Consider the following 22,638-nt stretch of genomic DNA (forward strand, 5'->3'; position numbering starts at 1 on the left):
ACAAAAAGGTTGGGTTCAAATCCTGGTTCTAACTTTTGGAATCTACTTAAATTTTGTGCCTTAAGTTATTTCATCTGTAAAATGAGATAATAATAAAAAATCTGATTCGATGACATGATGTGAGGTTTAAATGAATTTATATTTACAAAATGTTTAGCACATATCATTGCATATAGTAACTGCCAAATCAATGATATTTCTTTGTGTTGTAAAATCACAGTGACAAATTGGTTGATTATGTTTGGAATATATCACTAGATGCCAACAATTGAATTTGAGTCAGGGCAGAGTATGAATAAATAAATGTTTTACAAGAAAGGTTTTGAGAAACATGTGTTTGGAAGATTTCATGCCAGTGTCTTTTTTTTTCCCCCTGGCCATACTCTGTGACATGTAGAATCTTAGTTCCCTGATCACGGACTGAACCAGTACCCCCTGCATTGGGAGCTCAGGGTCTTAACCGCTGGACCACCAGGAAAGTCCTTCAAGCCAATGTCTTGAAAAAGGCTCAGAATTTTTCAATATATTGTCTATGTGTGTACCAGTGTCACTGCTATGATGAATAAGTAAATATGTGTAAAATTTGCACTGTATAAAAATTATTGAATAATAATACATCTATGAATAAGAGCAGGTGTGTTATTGGGGGGTGATATAATATGAGACAGGATGAATCAATACATTACAGTGATTTCTATATTTGCCAGGGCTAACTCTGTCAATTTCCATTGTATTGTCAAAGCATGACAGCATGTCTTTGGTAGATTGAATGGTTATAGGTAATACTAACTAAGCCTATATCATGAAAAAATGAATTAAATCATAGGAAAGGAAGACAAGAGAGACTGGTTTATAAAGAACATTTTAAAATTTGAATTTGCATTTGCCCTCATGGATAAGTTTGGGTAAAGCCTTGACTGGCTTATGACCCATAAGCAGACCTTAGTCAACAGAATGGTGACCTTAGATAATACAGATTATCAAATCAACCCCTACTTCAATATCAAGCATATTCTGGTTCAATCTGAAACTGATTTATGGTTAATGGTAATTATCCAGAATATAATAATTAAATCACCAGAGAGTTTTCTTGGGCTTTCCTAAATGCTCTGTGTAATAGGACCTTGCTGGGCACATTCCATCTAAACCACCCAATAAGCTAAATTTGCTATTGCTTCAACTAAGCCCATGGCTGACTTTTAATGAACGGATTATTGTAACTATATATTATTTAGGTAGTTGGGCATGTATGTATGTATGTGTGTGTGTGCATGAGTGAATTAGCTGTGAGTTAGAAAACTTTAAAAATGAGGATTCCGCATTCCTTAATTCTTTGGTGCCACATTTGTGGAAATTATATTGTCTTTTTGTTAAATTAGAAAGGATACGAGTAAGATTTTATTAGTGACTGATTCCTTCTCCCCTCTCACTTGCCCTCTTGAGCGCAATCTAGAAAGATGTACTTTTCCATTAATGGCTCCCATGCTAGAACTGAGGAAAAACAGAGAAGTAAATTGCTCCCAGAGGAACTATTAAGCTTGGCAACAATTAAGAAATCCAGATTTTTTAGGCCACTCCACAGGGTCTTCATTCTGAAGGCATCTATCTTGCATTGCTTGGCCATATTTTAAGGAAAGATACAGAAAAAAAAATTGTGAGATTGCTGAAAATGACTACATGGGTAACTAGGAATAGAGACGTCTAATTTGCTGGTATGTGACTGAAAACCTCAACTCTCCATGGATGTATACTATGGAATGTTAAGTGGAATGCACCAAAGACACTTGATCTTAACATCACAAGGCTAGGAGAGAGGTTGTATGAGCAGTATTGCTTAGCTCTGACTTTAAAGGGATATGTACATATGGGTGCATATACATGCACATTTCAAGGAAGAGGAGGATAGAAATAAAGCAGTTGATATATATGTTTGCTAACAAGAAATTCACATGGAGACTAAATCTAGTTTGCAAAATATTGCTGGAAAACATAAAAGCTGAACGATGTGAGGCTACATCTGGGTTTCCACATATGGCCACACAGACTGTACAATGTATACTCTACCAGATGAACATCATTCACAATGCCCAGAAATAAATGGTGATCCCTGGAGTTTGGTAATATGGAAATTCTGGCTATAACATATCAGATGATACAGAAATAAAAAATATAACAGTCTAATAGTTAGTAAGCATTAACACCTATCATGTGCCAAGGTACTATTCTAAATGCAGTACACATATTTAACTGTTATTCCTCACAAAAACATTATGAATTAGGTGCTATTACTATGCCCAATCTATAGATGAGAAAAAGTGCAATGAGAGGTGGAATTACTTGTCCAAGATTATACAGGAACTAAACTATGACACTTGGATACAAACTCAGGCAAGTTGGTTACAGAGTCTATGCAGTTAATCAAAATGCTATAAAAAATAGAATAAAATAAAACTAAAACAGGCAATTTGCCTGATTTATCCATAATATTAAAACTGAATATGGCCACATAAACACTGCCTATAAAGTATGTGTCATAAATAGAACCTACCACACTGATCAAATCTCTAAATCAAAATAGCAGCTTATAGAACAGAGGTTGTATTTGGTGACAGACAGACTGTATCTGGTGATGAAATTAGAAAAATGTGGAATATTCTACAGGATAAACAATCTAGTTTATTTACACAAATAAACTGAAAGAAAGAAAAAACAGCCAGGTGTGGCAGCCTACTCTAGTGTTCTTGCCTGGGGAATACCGTGGATGACAGGGCAGGGGTGGGTGGGGGGCTGGGGGCTGCAGTCCATGGGGTCATGGGGTGTTAGGCACGTCTGAGGTGACTTAGCAGTCATGAACAGGGAACTATATCCAGTATCTTGTAATAACATGTAATGGAAACTAATCTGAAATATATATATATATATATATATATATGGAAATGAAAGTCAAGTCACTCAGTCATGTCCGACTCTTTGTGACCCCATGGACTGCAGCCTGCCAAGCTCCTCTGTTCATGGGGATTTTCCAGGCAAGAATACTGGAGTGGGTTGCCATTTCCTTCTCCAGGGGATCTTTCTGACCCAGGGATCTAATCCGGGTCTCCCACATTGCAGGCAGACTCTACCCTTTGAGCTACCAGGGAATCCCCGCTCAGCTGGTAAAGAATTCGCCTGCAATTCAGGGGACCTGGGTTTGATCCTTGGGGTGGGAAGATCCCCTGGAGGATGGCATAGCAACCCACTTGAGTATTCTTGCCAGGAGAATCTCCATGGATAGAGGAGACTGGCGGGCTACAGTCCATGGGCTCGCAGTCAGACTCAACTGAGCGACTAAGTACAGCAACTGAATTACTTTGCTGTACATCTAAAACTAAAATAACATTGTAAATCAACTATACTTCACTAATTTTTTAAAGGAAAAATAAATAATTCAGCAGATGGAGGAGAAAGTGGGTGATGGTATAACTGAAACAAGGCTAACTACTTGTAGACACATGCTGAATCAAGGTGCTGGGTAGAGAGGTTCAATATATGTTCAAAATATGTCAGTTATATCTCAACAAAAATTTTCAAAAAGAAAAAAAACCTCATCATGGGCAGGCACATATCAAGAGAGTGAATATTGGGTACTTGTTGTATCAAGGGAAAGTAGTTATACATAAAACATAGAAGACTAAGAAAACAGGTAGGGCACTGAGGTATATCTACACAGACACCGATCTCTTGAGAATAACTTAAGTCACAGCTCCCCTGTAGGGCAGAGCAAGTGCTAGCTGACACGTTCTCTGAGCAATACTCCTTAGAACTATTTAAAATTATTATTATGAGTAATGAGAAAAATCAAACCCTGAGGAAATTGTATTTGGACTTATTATAGTTCCTTTGAAACAGACTGGATCTGCACATTAGGAAGAAAAACTTAGAGAGATAACAAATGATGCCATGAAAGAGATAAATCAACTTGAAGTGGTCAAGTCAAACTGTTGCCATATCTTTACAGGTTCATTGGACACAAGTCCAAAATGATCACCCAGAATAGTTTCTTCCTTGTGAAAGATGGAAAAATTGAGGAATCTATGTACTGCTGGAACCAGTGAATGATCTGGCCTATTATCAGACCAATTTATAATTCTAATCAATAACACTATCTTAAAAGAGTCTATAATCAAAACAGCAAAAACTATTTCTGATTTTGCTCATCTTTCTATCCTTACCACCATGCTTGGCTCAAGCAAATATTCAGCAAACATTAAACTGGCAGACTCAAGAGAGACGTATATAACAGGGAAGACTCAGACCAGAGTGAAGGCTATTTGTTATTCTGATTTAACAGGCCAGTATGAAGCAATGTGGTGAGGTCAGGCAAGAAAAGAGAAATTACATGCAAGCAAAATTTGTGTGTGCAGGTTACCAGTGTAACTTTGTGTATTTTTTTAAAAATCACTGCTACTTCAAATCTAACATGGCTTTAATTGTAATTTCCATCTTCATTTTTATACTACTGAGAAAGAAAAAAACTCTGCCAACTATACTGTGACATATGAAAAATTATAAGACTGAATTCAAATTTAACAGAAGTTAAAATGTGAAAATGGTGTAATTCCTAGAATCAATGAAATATGAGGTTTATAGTTGTTTGGACTGGCTCATTCCCATTGGGAATATAGTATTTCACAAAAAGGGTTTGAAATCTGAGATTTCTGGACAAGAAAGTCCCCAGAAGAAACCAAAAGAACATTCTGGCCAGGAAAGGAAAAGCCAAAAATGGAAGAGAAAATGAAGTTGGTGACAATTTAATAGCAGAAAATGTGATGCTGCTCAGAAAAAGGGAATTAGAGAGGGAAGCACAGAAGAGTTAAAAATGAGACAGTTGCCTGGACAGTTGCCAGACAGAGTCTGGACAGTCCCAGGGATGATGCCCACGACTAAGCCCCTGGCAAATAGGCCCTGGGGTTCTGATATTGTCCCCTTCCCTAATTCTCCTCGATGGTCTTTCAAATGTTGGTTAAGCATCTATTTAGCTGACTGAAATCTAAGAGTGCCTAGTCCATATTTTGATGGTGCTGACACAGGACTTATGACACAAACAGCAATCTTCCAGGCCATGAATACTCTGGGAAATTCTTGCAAAAGCATGCTGACTTTTATAAAGGTGTTTAGGTGTTACACAAATGAAAACGAGAAAGGATTATTCAAAGTCTTAAAGAACATATAGTGTAGTGTAAGAGTCATACATGAAAATAAAGCATTATAATAAAATGAGATAGGGACAAGTATGTAATTAATAGTTAAAAGGAATGAAACATTTTCCCAGCTGGCTTTAATTTGGGGGAGGATGAATATTTATTGGTAAATGGTATCATTATTTTAGAGATTTATGAAATAAAATCTTGAGATAAATTATCCATACTCACTAATCTGTGGTGAAGAATATAAAAAAGGAGAACAATTAGGAAGTAGTTAAATTAGGTAAAATCTGAGTGTAAATCACTCAGTCATGTCTGACTCTTTGTGATCCCATGGACTCTAGCCTGCCAGGCTCCTCTATCCGTAGAATTCTCCAGGACAGATACTGGAGTCAGTAGTCTTTCCCTTCTCCAGCGTATCTTTCAATCCAGGGATAGAACCCAGGTCTCCTGCCTTGCAAGCAGATTCTTTACTGTCTGAGCAGCCAAGAAACAGGACTCATCAAAGTTTTACTTTATACATTGCCCTAGTCTCTTTTATATTTGACTTTACCTCTGGAAAGTTAAGAAAAGTGACTAGGAATTATTTATAACAATATTGAGAATATTCGAGATATAATATACATGTGAAAGTTTTGCTAGAATGGAGTATGGCCAGCACTTGAATTGTGGCTATGCTTCTTTTTCTTTAATGAAAATCTACTATCAGACTCACTCCATAAAAATTAAAATGTCAAATGGAAATCATACATTCAAGTTCAAAAACTTAGATGAAAAGTTAGCCACTGTTCTTGGTACATATTGTCCTGTAAGGATCGTTCTGTCTTGTCTGATTTCAGTTGCTTTGTTTCCCCATATTAGTCAACTGATACAGTTTGTGGCCTGTTATCTTCTATACTAAGTGCCATATAGAACAAGCCTTCTCCATAAGTTTCTTTATCTTGGATTCAAACGTGAAAACCTCCTCTTTTCCTAAGGAATACTGGGCTATCAGTGAAGATTCTGGAAGCCCCCAAAATACCTACAGAAATCAATATTTGATAATACTTTTTAGAATCACCCCCTATGTGTGGCATATAACAAGACTGCTCAGTGCTTGGCATCAGTGGAAACTTTCTAATAAACATGCTATATGTATAACAGTGTACTAAATATAAAATCAACAAGCTGCATTCTGAGATAGAATGTAGGAAAAGGAATCTTCACATTAGTTAAAGAGAGAAGCTGATTAGAGGAAGTTTGAAGTTCTGCTTAGTGGTAAAGGCATAGAGTTGAAACTATCAAGGAGGAGAAAAAGGAAAAGATCTTAAGTAACAACAAAATGAAATTTGATTTCATCTTTGGGAAATTGGGGCTTGGTAATCACAAGGGCCCATCTGCAATTGAGATAGTGAGGCTAAGTGAGGAGATAGTGAATACTCAAAAGGTCAGCAGACATACCATTTCTGGGATCATATTGACAGCATTCTAAATGGGATAATTGGTATAGTCCAAATGAAGGTATACCTATATCTTCTGTTACTGGAGGCTGACAGATAATCACCACTTTTGAAATTTTAAAACATGGGGAAAAGGACCTGGATAAATGCATAATCTAACAAACCAATCAATGATATTAATATCCATTTACCTTACAAACATTTTTATGTGTTATGAGCTTCTATCTTCTCCCTTTCACTGATAGGCAGTATGCCAAAATAGGCTTCCTATATTAAGCTAATCACTTAGGGAAATTCATATAGAATTATATTCATATTGTGTACAGAAAGAAGTTAACGTAACAGACCTGAGACTGCTATCCTTAGAAAGGCCTCCTCTCAAGGTATGTCCTAGGCTGGTGTCTGGGAACTTCGAATTTTGGAAGTGTTTCCATCATTTCCAGAACTGATAAAAGTGGCTCATTGTGCCTAGACTGGTTGTACAAACACCATGGTTTATGCTGAACACCTGCTTTTCACTGGCAGTCTAGAATTCTGGTGCATGCTGGGATGAAGCTGTCTTCATGACCAGCTACCAATAAAAACCTAATGAGCTCCTGTGGTAGACAATACTTCACATGTATTGTCATAATTCAGTGCTGGAGGAATCAAGAGCACATTCTGTTGCTCCACTGGAAGAGAACTCTTGGAAACTTGTGCCAAGTTTACCCCATGTGCCTTTACCCTTTGCTAATTTTCCTATCATTTGACTATAAAAAATCATAGTTATGAGTATGACTATATTCTGAATTCTGACTCCTGTTAGCAAATAACCAAACTGGGGGTAGTTTTTGAGATCCCCAATACATATAGGTAGTACATTTTCAGGACTAGTTTAAGAAGAAATAAAATTTCCTTTTCAGTCTTTAATAACTCAATTGACACTGACTAGTTGCACTGTACCATAAAGGGTGGCAAGTATAGAGAGTAATGTACTAAAATGCCATGGAAATGATAACATCACAGATATAAATATTAAGTATAAAGAAAATTGGCATAGTTATAAAAACAAATTTCAGTTAAAAAACCACAAGTTGGCATTTGCATGTTTAGGTTTATAAAATATATCTAACACATGAAATTGAATGAAGCAACACATAGCATATTATATACAATCTGATATATACACACATATGAATAAGAAGATAGCAGGAAATAAAGCAAAATCTCTGCCCTAATAGAGCTCAATATATGGATCACTTCATGACTCTTAACAGGATCAAGGCCAACAAAAAAGCTACCCAGCCTTGATATTGGACCAAGAAAAACAAAGGCTATAGAACATCATATTGTTAAAAAGGCACAATGCTTTCCAAATTTTCTAGGATAGTGCTGGGATGTCTAGAGGCAAGTCTGATAAAAGGCTTCCATGATGAGGAGAGGTGGTTAACTGGATTTTAAAATAATTAGTTCTAACTGGAACAAGCTGAGTCTAAGAATCCACAAAATGACAGAGGAAATGGAAAGCTAGAGAATAAAATCATAAAACGGTAACTATGATATATATGTTGTCAATAACTTCTGTAACAGTTTTGCAAAGAAAGAGAAAGGTTATATTGATGAAAAGTAGCTTACATTCTGGTTAATATCCAGAGCACCTGTCAATGACTGTTAACACATTAAAACCTCCAGATACATATGGAATAGATTCCAACCTGTTAACATAAAGACTCATTATTTTCCATGATGTTGGTATCCTTTAGAATGCTTGGATGCATAAACAGCAGAGGTGGCAAAGTGATGGCATCTGAGTCAAATTCAGCCTGAAAATATGTTTTGATTGGCTTTGCCAGTGTAGTTTTTATTGTAAAATATTTCAAACATGAAGATACAAAGAAAAAATAAAGCAAACACTCATATACTAATCATATTTTAAGATGATGCCATATTTCCATCAGATAGCTCTTATAAAGAAATTAAATTTACTCACTCTACTAAATAATAGGTATCATGAATACAGTGTTCATCATCCCCATGCATATGTGCACACACACGAATGTAGGTGTGCACACACACACACATATACATAAACATATACGTTGCAGGTATTTAAACTTTTCCAAATGGTAATACAATCTATGAATCTTTCTAGTAAATTACATGTCTGATACTTATACATGCTGATATATTCTGCTTTAGTTTAAGGGTCAGCAAATTATTATCATTGGGCCAAAAACAGTCTACCGCCCGTTTTTGTAAATGAAGCTTTATTGGAACAGAGCCACTCTCATTAGCTGACATATTATTTACAGCTGCTTTCTAACTATAGCAGCATAGTAAAGTAGTTGAGACAAAGACCATACAACCATAAATAATTAAACTATTTACTGTTTTGCTCTTTATAGAGTTTTCCAACTCTTTTAACAGTTTGTTCACGGTAATCACTGTGTAGTATTTCATTGTGTGAATTTATAACATGCTGATTTTTATTTCTCCCATTTTTTCACAATTAAAAAAAATCCTCACTTGTGTGAATTTTTCTTTTCCAGCCTGTGTTGTCATGTCTCCCCAGTGCTGTCACTGGACATCAAATGGATTCAACTTGATCCTTTGAAATATATTTAAACAAAAATAGTATGCTACACCAAAGGCTTGATCTGAGAAGACCTTCCCAACATCTGAGAGCTCAAATGGTAATATTGCAAAAATGGCAGGATATTAAATAGAAAATGAAAATGAAATGGAAAAAGCTGAGGTTCTAAAATAGTTCTTATTCTATAATGAAACTGATGAAAAAATATTTCATCATAGTTTCAATATAGTTTAAAGGAGGCTTCCCTGGTGGCTCAAATGGTAAAGCATCTGTCTGCAATGCAGGAGACCCGGATTCGATGCCTGAGTCGGGAAGATCCCCTGGAGAAGGGAATGGTAACCCACTCTAGTATTCTTGACTGGAGAATTCCATAGACAGAGGACATTGGCAGGCTAAGTCCATGGGGTCACAAAGAATCAGACACGATTGAGTGACATACACACACATTCAGTTGTAAAGAAAATTATTAATATTACAAGGAAGTAATCACAGTAATGGTTAAGGATTCATAAGTCAATGACAATAAAAATCACAAAGGGCAATAATATATATCATGAGGAATATGTCCATATATCCAAGGTTGACATCCACTACACACAGTAATAAGTTTTATGTCTAGGGCCCATAATATTTTTAGAGGTCCATGAAATCTTTTAATTACTTTTAAAATTAAAATAAAATATCAATATAATCCAGTCTGCAAAATATTTGTCTTGATACTAAAACAGTCATAGAATAGAACTTTACTGGAAGAAGAGGCTTATTAAAGAGAAAGAGCATATAACTGTTGGAAAACGTAATTTGGTCCTGCAGATGCTTTGCGAAGATTCCCAAATTTAGGAATATTATTATGAAGACTAACAAAGCCACATTTGATGTTTTGATGAATCAGACCCTGCCAGTCTTAATCACTCCACTAAGTAATTCCTTGGTCTTGCACCTGCAGCCCTGAAACCCATGCAATTGAAATAACTGACTAAGCCACAAGAAAAAATCACCACATACACTTACCTTTCCAAGTTCCTTGCAAACTGTCAAAATATTATTACATCATTGAGTGGCAGGATATAGAAGAAACAAATTTATGAGAATGAATGAATGAATGAATATAGAAGAAACCAATTCATGAGAAGCTATACCAAGTTGTAGCCAACACATATTAAATTAATGTCCAGGCATATTGTTCATGGCAGGTATAAAGCCACTGAACTGAAGGCTCAGAATTTTCCACCAGCATAATTTTTCTGAGATTCTCTCTATGTGAATGCAGCTTGTTCCTTTCAGTTGTGATGGAGGTCAGATTTATCCTTGGGATGCAAGGATAGTTCAAAATATGCAAATTAATATATATGATACACCATGTTAAAAAAAAAAGATAAATATATGATCATTTCAACACCTGCATAAAAAAAACATTGAATAAAATTCAAGACAATTCCATGATTTAAAGCTCTCAACAAACTAGGTATCGAAAGAAATTAAACATAATAAAGACCATATAGGAAAGTCCCATAGCAAACATCCTCAATGTGGAAAACCTGAAAACTTTTTATCTAAGATCTGGAAAAAGATAAAGATGTCAACTCTTACCATTTCTATTCAAAATAGTACTGAAAGTCTGAAGTGAGCAATTAGGCAAGAAAAAAATTCATAGCATCCAGAACAGAAAGGAAGTAGGAGAATTGTCTCTGCAGATAACACAATCTTATGTGCTGATAATCAAGTTTTAGAACTAAAAACTAATTCAGTAAAGTTGCAGGATAGAAAATTAACATATAAATCAACATATCAACTGAATTTCTGTAGACTAACAAGGAACTACCTGTAAAGGAATTTAAGAAAACAATCTCCTTTAACTGTCACCGTTAACAAGTGACAGGATACTGTACAGAGAAAATCCTAAATATGCTGCCAGAAAACTACTAGGACACATCAACGCATTCTGTAATGTTATGGGATATAAAATTAATATACAGAAATCTGTTGCATTCCTATACATTAACAATGAAAGATCAGAAAAAGAAACTAAGGAAACCATCCCATTTAACATCACATCAAAGAGAATAAAATACTTAGAAATAAACATACGTAAGGAGGCATTACTTTGCTGACTAAGGTCCGTCTAGTCAAGGTTATGGTTTTTCCTGTGGTCATGTATGGATGTGAGAGTTGGACTGTGAAGAACGCTGAGCACCGAAGAATTGATGCTTTTGAACTGTGGTGTTGGAGAAGACTCTTGAGAGTCCCTTGGACTGCAAGGAGATCCAACCAGTCCATTCTGAAGGAGATCAGCCCTGGGATTTCTTTGGAAGGAATGATGCTAAAGCTGAAACTCCAGTACTTTGGCCACCTCATGCGAAGAGTTGACTCATTGGAAAAGACTTTGATGCTGGGAGGGATTGGGGGCAGGAGGAGAAGGGGACAACAGAGGATGAGATGGCTGGATGGCATCATGACTCAATGCACGTGAGTCTGAGTGAACTCTGGGAGATGGTGATGGACAGGGAGGCCTGGCGTGCTGCAATTCATGGGGTCACAAAGAGTCGGACACGACTGAGTGACTGAACTGAACTGAAGGAGGCAAGAGACCTATATTTGGAAAACTATATGACACTGATGAAAGAAATTGAAAACAACACAAACAGAAAGATATACCATGTTCTTGGATTGGAAGAATCAATATTGTTAAAATGACTATACTGTCCAAGGAAATCTATAGATTCAATGCAATTCCTATCAGAACAAATGGCATTTTTACATAGATAGAAAAAATAATTTAAATTTGAATGGAAACACAAAAGACCGTGAATAGCCAAACAATTCTTAAGAAAGAACAGAGCTCAGGAATCATGATTCCTGACTTCAGACTATACTACAAAGCTACAATAATCAAAACAGGATGGTACTGAAGATGAAGGCAGCAAGAACATAAAGCGGAGAAAAGACAGTATCTTCAATAAGTGGCACTGGGAAAATTGGACAGTTACATGTAAAAGAATGAAATTAGAACATTCCCTAACACCATACACAAATATAAACTCAAAACGTATTAAAGACCTAAACGTAAGGCTGGGCATTATAAAACTCTTAGAGGGAAACAGGCAGAACACTCCTTGACATAAATTACAGCAAGATCTTTTTTGACCCACTTCCTAGAGTAACGAAAATAAAAACAAAAGTAAACAACTGGGACCTAATTAAACTTAGAAGCTTTTGCACAGGAAAGGAAATCATAAACAAAACAAAAACCTCAGAATGGGAGAAAATATTTGAAAATGATATGACTGATGAAGGATTAATATTCAACCTATATAAACAGCTCACAGAATTCAACATCAGAAAAATCCCACACAATTGAAGTTAAAAATGGACAGAAGAATTAAACACATATTTTTCCAAATGGGAAATGCAGATGACCAACATACACTTGAAAAGATGTTGAACATCACTGATTGTCAGGGAAATGCAAATCAAAACCACAATGAGATATCATCTCACACCTGTCAGAATGGCTATCATCAGAAAGAGCACAAATAACAAATATTGGTAAGAATGTGGTGAACAGGGAATCAGTCCTTATACATTGTTGGCAGAAATATAAATTGGTATGCAGCCTCTGTGGAAAACAGTATGGGGATTTCTCGAAAACAAAAATAGAACTACCATATGACCCAGCAATTTGACTTCTGGGTATAAATTTAAAAAAATAAAAAATAGCAATTTGAAATGATACATGAAACCTAATGTTCATAGCAGTATTATCTGCAATTTACAGAATATGGAACCAACCTAAGTGTCCACAAATAGATGAATGGATAAAGAAGATGTGGCATGTAGATACTGATGATGACAGAGATAAAATGGAATGCTATTCAACCATAAAGAAGAACAAAATTTTGCCATTTGCAGTAAGATGGATGGAATTGGAGGACATTGTGCTAAGTGAGGGCTTCCCAGGTGGCACAGTCGTAAAGAATCTTCCTGTCAATGAAGGAGATGCAGGAGACGCCAGGTTTGATCCATTTCTAGGGAAGATTCCCTGAAGGAGGATATAGCAACCCACTCCAGTATTTTTGCTGGGAGAATGCAATAGACAGAGTAGCCCAGCAGGCTATAGTCCATGGGGTCACAAAGAGTCAGACATGACTGAGCCACTGAGCATGCATGCTAAGTGAAGTAAGTTAGACAGAGAAGACAAATACTGTATGATACTATGTATATGTGGAATCAATAAAATAAAATAAAAAACCCTACTGAATATAACAACAACAAAAAAAGCAGACACAGATACAGAGAACAAACTAGTGGTTATCAATGCAGAGAGGGTAGTGGGAGGGACAATAAAATGGTTGAGGAGTAAAAGGTACAAACTATTATGTATAAAATAAGCAACAAGGATATACCATGCAACATGGGGAATATAGCCAATATGCTATAACTATAAATGTAGTATAACCTTTAAAAATTTTGAGTCACTATATTGTGTACCTATAACTTGTATAATATTGTATAGCTGCTGCTGCTGCTGCTGCTGCTGCTGCTGCTGCTGCTAAGTTGCTTCAGTCATGTCTGACTCTGTACGACCCCATAGATGGCAGCCCACCAGGCTCCCCCGTCCCTGGGATTCTCCAGGCAAGAACACTGGAATGGGTTGCCATTGCCTTCTCCAATGCATGAAAGTGAAAAGTGAAAGTGAAGTCACTCAGTCATGTCCGACTCTTCAAGACCTCATGGACTGCAGCCTACCAGGCTCCTCCATCCATGGGATTTTCCAGGAAGAGTACTGGAGTGGGGTGCCATTGCCTTCTCTGACTGTATAGCTACAAAAACTGAAGAAAACAATCCCCTTTACTATACCATTAAAAAAATAAAATATTGAAAGTACCTAGGAATAAACTTAACAAAAGAAGTAAAAGACATACACATAAAATTACAAAATATTAATGAAAAATTAAAGCCACTTTGATGACTGTTCCTCCTATTGCCTTCAGGTCTGGCACTAGGATTTTCGGTCATCATAAATTAAAATTTGATTTTCTTCACTCAGAGAATATTAGGATAATGGAATTATCTGTTTAGTCTCTGAAATTTGCAGAATCAAACACCTAGGAAGAAGAAAAAAAAGGAAAAGAAAAAAAAAGAAGAAGAAAAAAAAAAGGAAAAAAAAAGAAGAAGAAAAAAAAATTAAAGCCACAAATATGTGGAAAGGCATTTTATTTTCATTTACTTGAAGACTTAATATTTTTTTAAAGTATTCATATTACCCAATGTGATCTACAGATTCAATGTCATCCTCATCAAACCCTCAGTGGCAGTATCTAAACAAATATTTTAAAAAATCATAAAATTCATATGGGACCATAAAATACACCAAATAGCCAAAATAATCTTGAGAAAAACAAAGGTGAAGGCATCAAACTTCTTGATTTCAAAATACATTACAAATCTACAGTAATTAAAACAGTATGGTATTGGCATAAAGTTATACATATAGGTTAACAGAAAAGGACAGAAAGCTCAGAAATAAACCCACATATATAGGGTCAACTGATTTGCAACAAAAGAGTCAAGAATACCCAAAAGGCAAAGAGTAGTCTCTTAAACAAATGAGGCTGGGAATACCGGATAAATAAGTACTAGGAATATAATGTACAACATGATAAAGGTAATTAACACTGCTGTATATTACAGATAAAAGTTTTCAAGAGTGAATCTTTAAAATTCTCATCACAAGTAAAATATTTTTTCTATTTCTTAAATTTTGTATCTGTATGAGATGACAGATGTTCAACAAACACTGTGATAATCACTTCATGATGTATGTAAGTCAAATGATTACACTATCCACCTTAAACTTATAAGATGCTGTATGTTGATTAATCTCAAAAAAACTGGAAGAAAAAAACAGCACAGGATTTTCTTTAAGGAAAACCAGGTGCCTGATGTCCACATAGCCATTTACTACCTACTAGAGAAGGCAATGGCATCCCACTCCAGTACTCTTACCCAGAAAATCCCATGGACGGAGCAGCCTGGTAGGCTGCAGTCCATGGGGTCGCTAAGAGTTGGACATGACTGAGCAACTTCACTTTCACTTTTCACTTTCATGCATTGGAGAAGAAAATGGCAACCCACTCCAGTGTTCTTGCCTGGAGAATCCCAGGGACTGGGGAGCCTGGTGGGCTGCCGTCTATGGGGTCGCACAGGGTCGGACATGACCGAAGTGACTTAGCAGTAGCAGCAGTCTTTTGGCAACCCACTCCAGTACTCTTGCCTGGAAAATCCCATGTACGCAGAAGCCTGGGAGGCTACAGTTCATGGGGTCACAAAGAGTCGGACACAACTGAGTGACTTCACTTCACTTCAGTCTATGTCAAATTTTGTAATCATTCTGAAACTCAGTTCCTTGTCTATAAAAATTGATAGGATTAGTGAATTTCTGATGATTAAATGAGACACTATATGTAGATCCCTTCACTCACAGAATCACTTCATTAATGATGATGATTATTTTAATAGCAATATTTATCTGATGTACTGTACAGAGTTCAAAATATGCATTTAAGATTCCTACTTTAAAAATTGGGAGAATGGCATTGAAACATGTATACTATCATGTAAGAAACGAAACGCCAGTCTGTGTTCGATACAGGATACAGGAAGCTTGGGGCTGGTGCACAGGGATGATCCAGAGAGATGATATAGGATGGGAGGTGGGAGGGGGGGTTCAGGATTGGGAACTCATGTACACCCGTGGCTGATTCAGGTCAATGTATGGCAAAACCAATACAGTATTGTAAAGCAAAATAAAGTAAAAATAAACATTAAAAAAAATTTTAAAAATCAGCTAACATGTATTGATTACTTATTATATTTTGGGCATTGTGTTAAATGCTTCACATGGGTATATTCCTCAATATAACTATATGATGTGGGTACTATTATTTTTCTCCTTTTACCTATGGAGGAATAGATGCCCAGAATTATTAGTTAACTCAACTAACAACATGACTAGGAATAGGTAGGGTCAGAATTTAAAGCTACACAGTCTGATTCCAGAGCCTGTACTATTTTCTTTCACCTATTAAAACAATAGCCAAAGATGAATAAAAATTTAGCAGCAATAATACTGTATATATACACACACAATAGACGTTTTGTCCATAGAGCAAGATGAATTACATACTGACAAAGTTAATTAGTCCAGAAATCAGAGCAGGGAAGTGGGCAGGACTAAAAGCATAACTAGACATAAAAATGGCAAAAGTACAGTTCTTATTAAAACAGCAAGATGAAGTAAAAACAAACAAATAAAACTTAGGAGCTACAAGCATGGAAGCAAAAGTCTACCCTTCCTAGAGAAAGCAAGTTCTGATGAGATGGATGAAACTGGAGCCGATTATACAGAGTGAAGTAAGCCAGAAAGAAAAACACCAATACAGTATACTAACACATAGATATGGAATTTAGAAAGATGGCAATGATGACCTTGTATGCAAGACAGCAAAAAAGACACAGATGTGTATAGCGGACTTTTGGACTCAGAGGGAGAGGGAGAGGGTGGGATGATTTGGGAGAATGGCATTGAAACATGTATACTATCATGTAAGAATCGAATCGCCAGTCTATGTCTGATGCAGGATATAGCATGCTTGGGGCTGGTGCACGGGGATGACCCAGAGGGATGTTGTGGGGAGGGAGGTGGGAGGGGGTTCATGTTTGGGATTGCATATACACCCGTGGTGGATTCATGTCAATGTATGGCAAAACCAATACAGTATTGTAAAGTAAAAATAAAAATTTTAAAAATAAATAAATAAAACAAGAAAAATTAGAAGAAATTTAAAACTCTTCTCAAGTCGTATATTAGAAAATTCAAAGACAAAGATCATTACATAAGTCAGTGGTTCTTAAACTTTAGTATGTATAATATTTATGCATATTTCTAGGCTCTACCTTTGGAGACTTTGAAACTTGGGTTCAGGGAAGTTTAACAAACATTCTAGATGATTCAGAAACAGGTAGCCTACCACCACATGTAGATACACACTGGCCTATGTAGGCTATCTTGCAAATATCTCAGTAGATAACCCAATCCACCATCTGAGATGCATATAATGAAATAGGAAGATTGGGCTTCGCTGGCAGCTCAGCTGGTAAAGAATCCACCTGCCGTGAAAGAGACCACAGTTCAAGACTGTGTACCTGGAGGAGAGAAAGGCTACCCATGTCAGTGTTCTTCCCTAGAGAATTCCATGGCCTGGCGGGCTACAGTCTATGGGGTCGCAAAGAGGCAGGCATGACTGAGCAACTAAGCACACAGGATAATGTAGAGAAAGTGCTTTTACAATTACTTTGAAACCTATTGCAGAGGATATACTATAACAAATATCAATTTTAGTTTTGAAAGGAAAATCATAGAAAAAGAAATTTCAACTGAGAAGATAAAGCCATTTAAGTACCCCACAGCAACTGTCATGGTCTGCCTAAAGTAGCAGTGACCTGTCATTTAGAGAAAATGTGTCAACATTACCCAGATCTGAATTAGTTCAAAATATAGCCAAGGAGGCCAAGGTATTAGTATATACCAAAGATAAAGATATGCATCACCTTACTTCAGCACAAATTTCTTTTTTTAAAAAAAGTAAAACAAGAAATAAACATTCTTGCCTAAGACAGTATTTCTCAAATAAGTTTTGGTCATCTGGGTTAAAACTGAATTGTTTAAAATACAGACTCCCATCTTAGGTCTACTGAATCAGAACTGTCTATGGGAGGAGGCCAAGAAAAAAGCATATAGAAGTACATTTATGCACACACATAAATAAATATTTAACTATACAATTCAGTGACCTTTAGATAAAATTCACAAAGTTGTACAAACATCACCACAATAATTTATTAAAGAGTTTTACTATTTGTAGAAGAAAGACCATACTTTTAGCAGTCACTATCCATTTTTCTTTTCTCTTCCCCACCCCCCACTCTATGGAAAAACTAATCTACTTTCATTCTGTATGAATTAGTCTATTACAGAAATTATATATAAAAGTAATCTTATATAGGCTTTTATTATTGCCTTTTTTCAATCAGTATGTTTTCAAGGTCTATCCATGTTTTAACATGTATCAGTAATTTATCCTATTTATTTGCAGAAAATATTGCATTAAATGTACATACAAAAATGTGTATCTTAAACGCTAATTATTTCATATGAAATGAACGATGGGGATAAAATTAGATGTTGATTTTCAAAATCAAGCAAAACTGAGGAGTTGATTTCATTTGTAGACAATATTTCAGAATTCCCAACTTTGTTTACTAATAGCTATTATAACCAAAGGGAGTTTCTGTAAAGACCTATGAAGCTTACACCATACACAGTATATAGGATAAATGATAGCAGTGTCAGGAATGGTAGAATTAACACTATGAATGAAAATAAAAAAAATTAAAAATAAGCCATGAAAAGATTCCACGGCAAGGCATATGACTTTCTCAACCTGGGTTGTCAAGCAACCGTACCGACATTTGGTTATTTTAATCTAAATTAAATTAACTAAAATTTAAAATATACTTCTACAGTTGCACTAGCCACACTTCAAGTCTTCAATGGCCAAACATAGCTAGCAGTTATTGTACTGGACAATGCAGACACAGAACATGCCCATCATCGCAGAAAATCCTATTAGACAATGCTACTCTAAAGATACATAAAACTGTCATAGTATGATTCATTCATTCTTTCAAATAATAATAATGAGAAGTCTACTATGTAAAAGACACTGCTCTAGGTACTGTTATTGTGTTTAGTCGCTAAGCTGTGTCTGTTTTGTGCCCCATGTACTATAGCCCACAAGGCTCCTATGTCTATGGGATTTCCCAGACAAGAATACTGGAATGGGTTGCCATTTCCTTCTCCAAGGGACTTCCCAGACCCAGGGATCAAACCTGCATCGGCAGGCGAATTTTTTTAACCACTGAGCCACCAGGGAAGCCCACTCTAGGTACTAGAGATACTTTAATACACAAAACAGGCAAAATTTATACCACTGTGGAGTTTAAGTGCTAATGATGGGAAAGAGAAGATAAACAAATAAACAAAATATATTACATAGAATATATTAAATGGTGATAAAATAGAAAAAGTGTGAGGGAACAAGAAAGAGGAGATGAGACGCTATTTTAGATAGAATGGTCTGGGGAAATCTCAAATGAGGTTTGTGTAGAGAACTGAAGAAAATGCAGAGTAAGCCTTATAAATATATGAGATAAAAGCACTGCAGAAGGGCAAAATAGCTAGAGCAAAGGCCTGAAGCAACTATAGGCTGGGCATGCTTCTAAATATAGCATGGCAGCTACTGTGGCTGGCGGACAGTGACATATAAAAGATTGAGAAAAAATTAGTGTAGGAAATAAAGATTTGAGGGCAGAAACCTTTAATGGTGTTCAGAAAGCTTGGTTATGTTGTTATTAATAAAGTACATTTTTCATATGTCAAATGATTCTCCAAGTTAGGAGATGTGAAATGGCAGCAAGAGGTGCTCCATGGATCCTCTTCCCAGTGAAACAACCATTTCTGTGTTTAAAGAAAATCATTTAAACAAAAATATATCCATTTATAATCTCTAGTGAAAGTGAAAGTCACTCAGTTGTATCCAAATCTTTGCAACCCCATGGACTATATAGTCCATGGAATTCTCTAGGCCAGAATACTGGAGTGGGTAGCCTTTCCCCTCTCCAGAGGATCTTTCCAACCCAGGGATCTAACCCAGGTCTCCCACATTGCAGGCAGATTCTTTACCAGCTGAGCCACAAGGGAAGCCCATAATCTCTAGAAACTCCAGCAATGTCATATATGGATAAATACATTTAGCAAAATCTAATAAATATCTGTGAAAACAGTGAGAGTCTATGGCATTTGAGCCCCAATATCTGCCACTTTCAATCTTATCCTGCCAGTTCAGCAAGACAGAAGCCCTGCTCCTGCCACATGCAGCCAAAAGACAGGTCTCTCTCTCCCCGAGAAAAGTCTTCAACATTTCTATTAGTACTCTTAGCACCAGTTTTCAGAAGTTCTATCCAGGAAAGCATGTCAAAGAGATTTAGAGCTCTCTCCCTCAGCAGAATCTCCACTCATATGGCATAATTTTGATTCTAGAAACAGCAGGACTAGAATAATGGGTCTAAATTATCTCTGTGCCTGCTCACTCACAGGGAAATAGTTCCATGCAGGGAGAGAGAAACTGAGAAGACCAAGAGATTGTGCTTCTACTGAAGCAGAATCATAGAACATGAGTGTAATTCTGTGAGAAGCATGTCACTGTCCCCATCCCCACCTCCCAGTTCATTTGTGTAGAGGTTCTATCCAGGGGGAGGGGCAGGCAATAAAAAGTTTCAAATCTGTCCCCAAAGAGACTGACTTTATTTAAAAGAGCATATTAGGAAGTTCAAGCCTAAAGGTACTCTCAAATATAATGGAACTTTCGATGGTAACCAATTAAGAGGAAGGTGGTATCTTCATGGGGCTTCCCAGGAGGTGCTAGTGATAAAGAATCTGTCTACCAATGCAGGAGAAGTAAGAGACACAGGCTCGATCCCTAGGTAAGGAAGATCCCTGGGAGGAGGGCATAGCAACTCACGCTAGTATTCTTGCCTGGAGAATCCCATGGACAGAACAGCCTGGTGGGCTACAGTCAATAAGGTCACTAAGAGTTGGACACAACTGAAGTGACTTAACACACATGCATGCATGGTATCTTCATGAGCTCTCTAAACCACAAAACAGCCAGTTTAACACAAACAAACAAGGAAATGGATAGCTAAGAACAGCCCAAGAAAAGATAGATCAAGCCTGAAACAATGGCCTCGAAGACTCCCTCTGGAAGTGAAGTGAAAGTTGCTTAGTCATGTCTGACTCTTTGCAACCCCATGAACTATACAGTCCATGGAATTCTCCAGGCCAGAATACTAGCGTGGATAGTCTTTCCCTTCTCCATGGGATCTTCCCAACCCAGGAATTGAACTGGAGTCTCCTGCATTGCAGGTGGATTCCTCACCAATTGAACAATCTGGGAAGGGACCCAAATTTAACTGAAACACTGTGAAACAACTTATGTCCCTGGGTATTTTTAAAGTCAATGTAGCAATCAGCTAATAATTATTCAGGGCTAATAGCTCAGTTTGATATCAAAAAAAGGCAAATGATCTAATGCAGAGATCAGAGAGATAGTTAAAGACAGCCTTGGTAAAACTATTGCCATGTCAGACTGAATAAGCACATGCCCAAGGCAGTGCTATTTGAGGAGCAACATCAGAGGCTATACACTACAGGGAAAATGGTCTTTGCTTGAAGAGTCCAGACAAGTCACTAAACAAACCAATAAACAGCTAAATAAAGCCACTAAGCTCTCAGTTTACAGAGGGGATGGTACATTAGAAATCAGAGTTGCTATAATATATGTGCATGTATGTGTATATATATATATATATATATATATATATATATGTATATGTATATAATCTAAAATGTTCAGTTACAGACCAAAAAACTGCAAGATATGCAAAGAAAAAGAAAAATTTGGCTGAATCACATGGAAAATAGCCTTTGAAAAGGCCTGGGTATTGAACTTGCAGAAAATTATTTTTAATATTTTCAAAGAACTAAAGAAAAACCTGCTTTAAAAAAGTAAAGGAAGGTATGAGAACAATGCCTCTGCAAATAGTGAATGTCAATAAAGCAAAACAAGTTATTTTAAAGATAATTAATTTCAAATTTTGTAGGTAAATGGTACCAAAAATGAAATAAAACAATTCTCTTGTTGATTTTGTTTAGTCGCTAAGTCATGTCTGACTCTTGCAATCCCATGGACTGTAGCCCACCAGGCTCCTCTGTCCATGAGATTTCCCAGGTGAGAATACTGGAGTGGGTTGCCATTTCCTTCTTCAAGGGATCTTCCCAACCCAGGGATCAAATCTGCATCTCCTGCATTGGCAGGTGGATTCTTTACCACTGAGCCACCAAGGAAGAGGGGCTCAATAGTAGACTTCAATTGGCAGAAGGAAAAATTAGGAAACTGAAGATAGACAGGTAGAAATTATGCAATCTGAAGAAGAGCGAAAATATAATGAAGATAAAATATAAAGACAAATAAACAGATTCAAAGAAATGTAAGACACTGCTGCTGCTGCTGCTGCTGCTGCTGCTGCTGCTAAGTCATATGAGTCGTGTCCGACTCTGTGCGATCCCAGAGATGGCAGCCCACCAGGCTCCACCGTCCCTGGGATTCTCCAGGCAAGAATGCTGGAGTGGGTTGCCATTTCCTTCTCCAATGCATGAAAGTGAAAAGTGAAAGTGAAGTCACTCAGTCGTGTCCGACTCTTCACGACCCCATGGACTGTAGCCCACCAAGCCCCTCTGTCCATGGGATTTTCCAGGCAAGAG

General features: G+C 36.7%; 1 protein-coding gene and 1 non-coding gene across 43 annotated transcripts in view; one reads left to right on the forward strand and one right to left on the reverse strand.

Annotated features, from left to right (window-relative positions):
- Window positions 1-22,638, reverse strand: part of OPHN1 (oligophrenin 1) — a 716,686-nt gene that overhangs the window by 302,325 nt on the left and 391,723 nt on the right. The window lies entirely within an intron of this gene.
- On the forward strand, window positions 14,158-14,301 carry LOC114111835 (small nucleolar RNA SNORA79). Its single transcript, XR_003587573.1, has one exon. It is a non-coding gene; the product is annotated as a small nucleolar RNA SNORA79 (small nucleolar RNA).

The sequence above is a fragment of the Ovis aries genome, chromosome X, assembly GCF_016772045.2.
Source record: "Ovis aries strain OAR_USU_Benz2616 breed Rambouillet chromosome X, ARS-UI_Ramb_v3.0, whole genome shotgun sequence".
Classification (NCBI taxonomy): domain Eukaryota; kingdom Metazoa; phylum Chordata; class Mammalia; order Artiodactyla; family Bovidae; genus Ovis; species Ovis aries.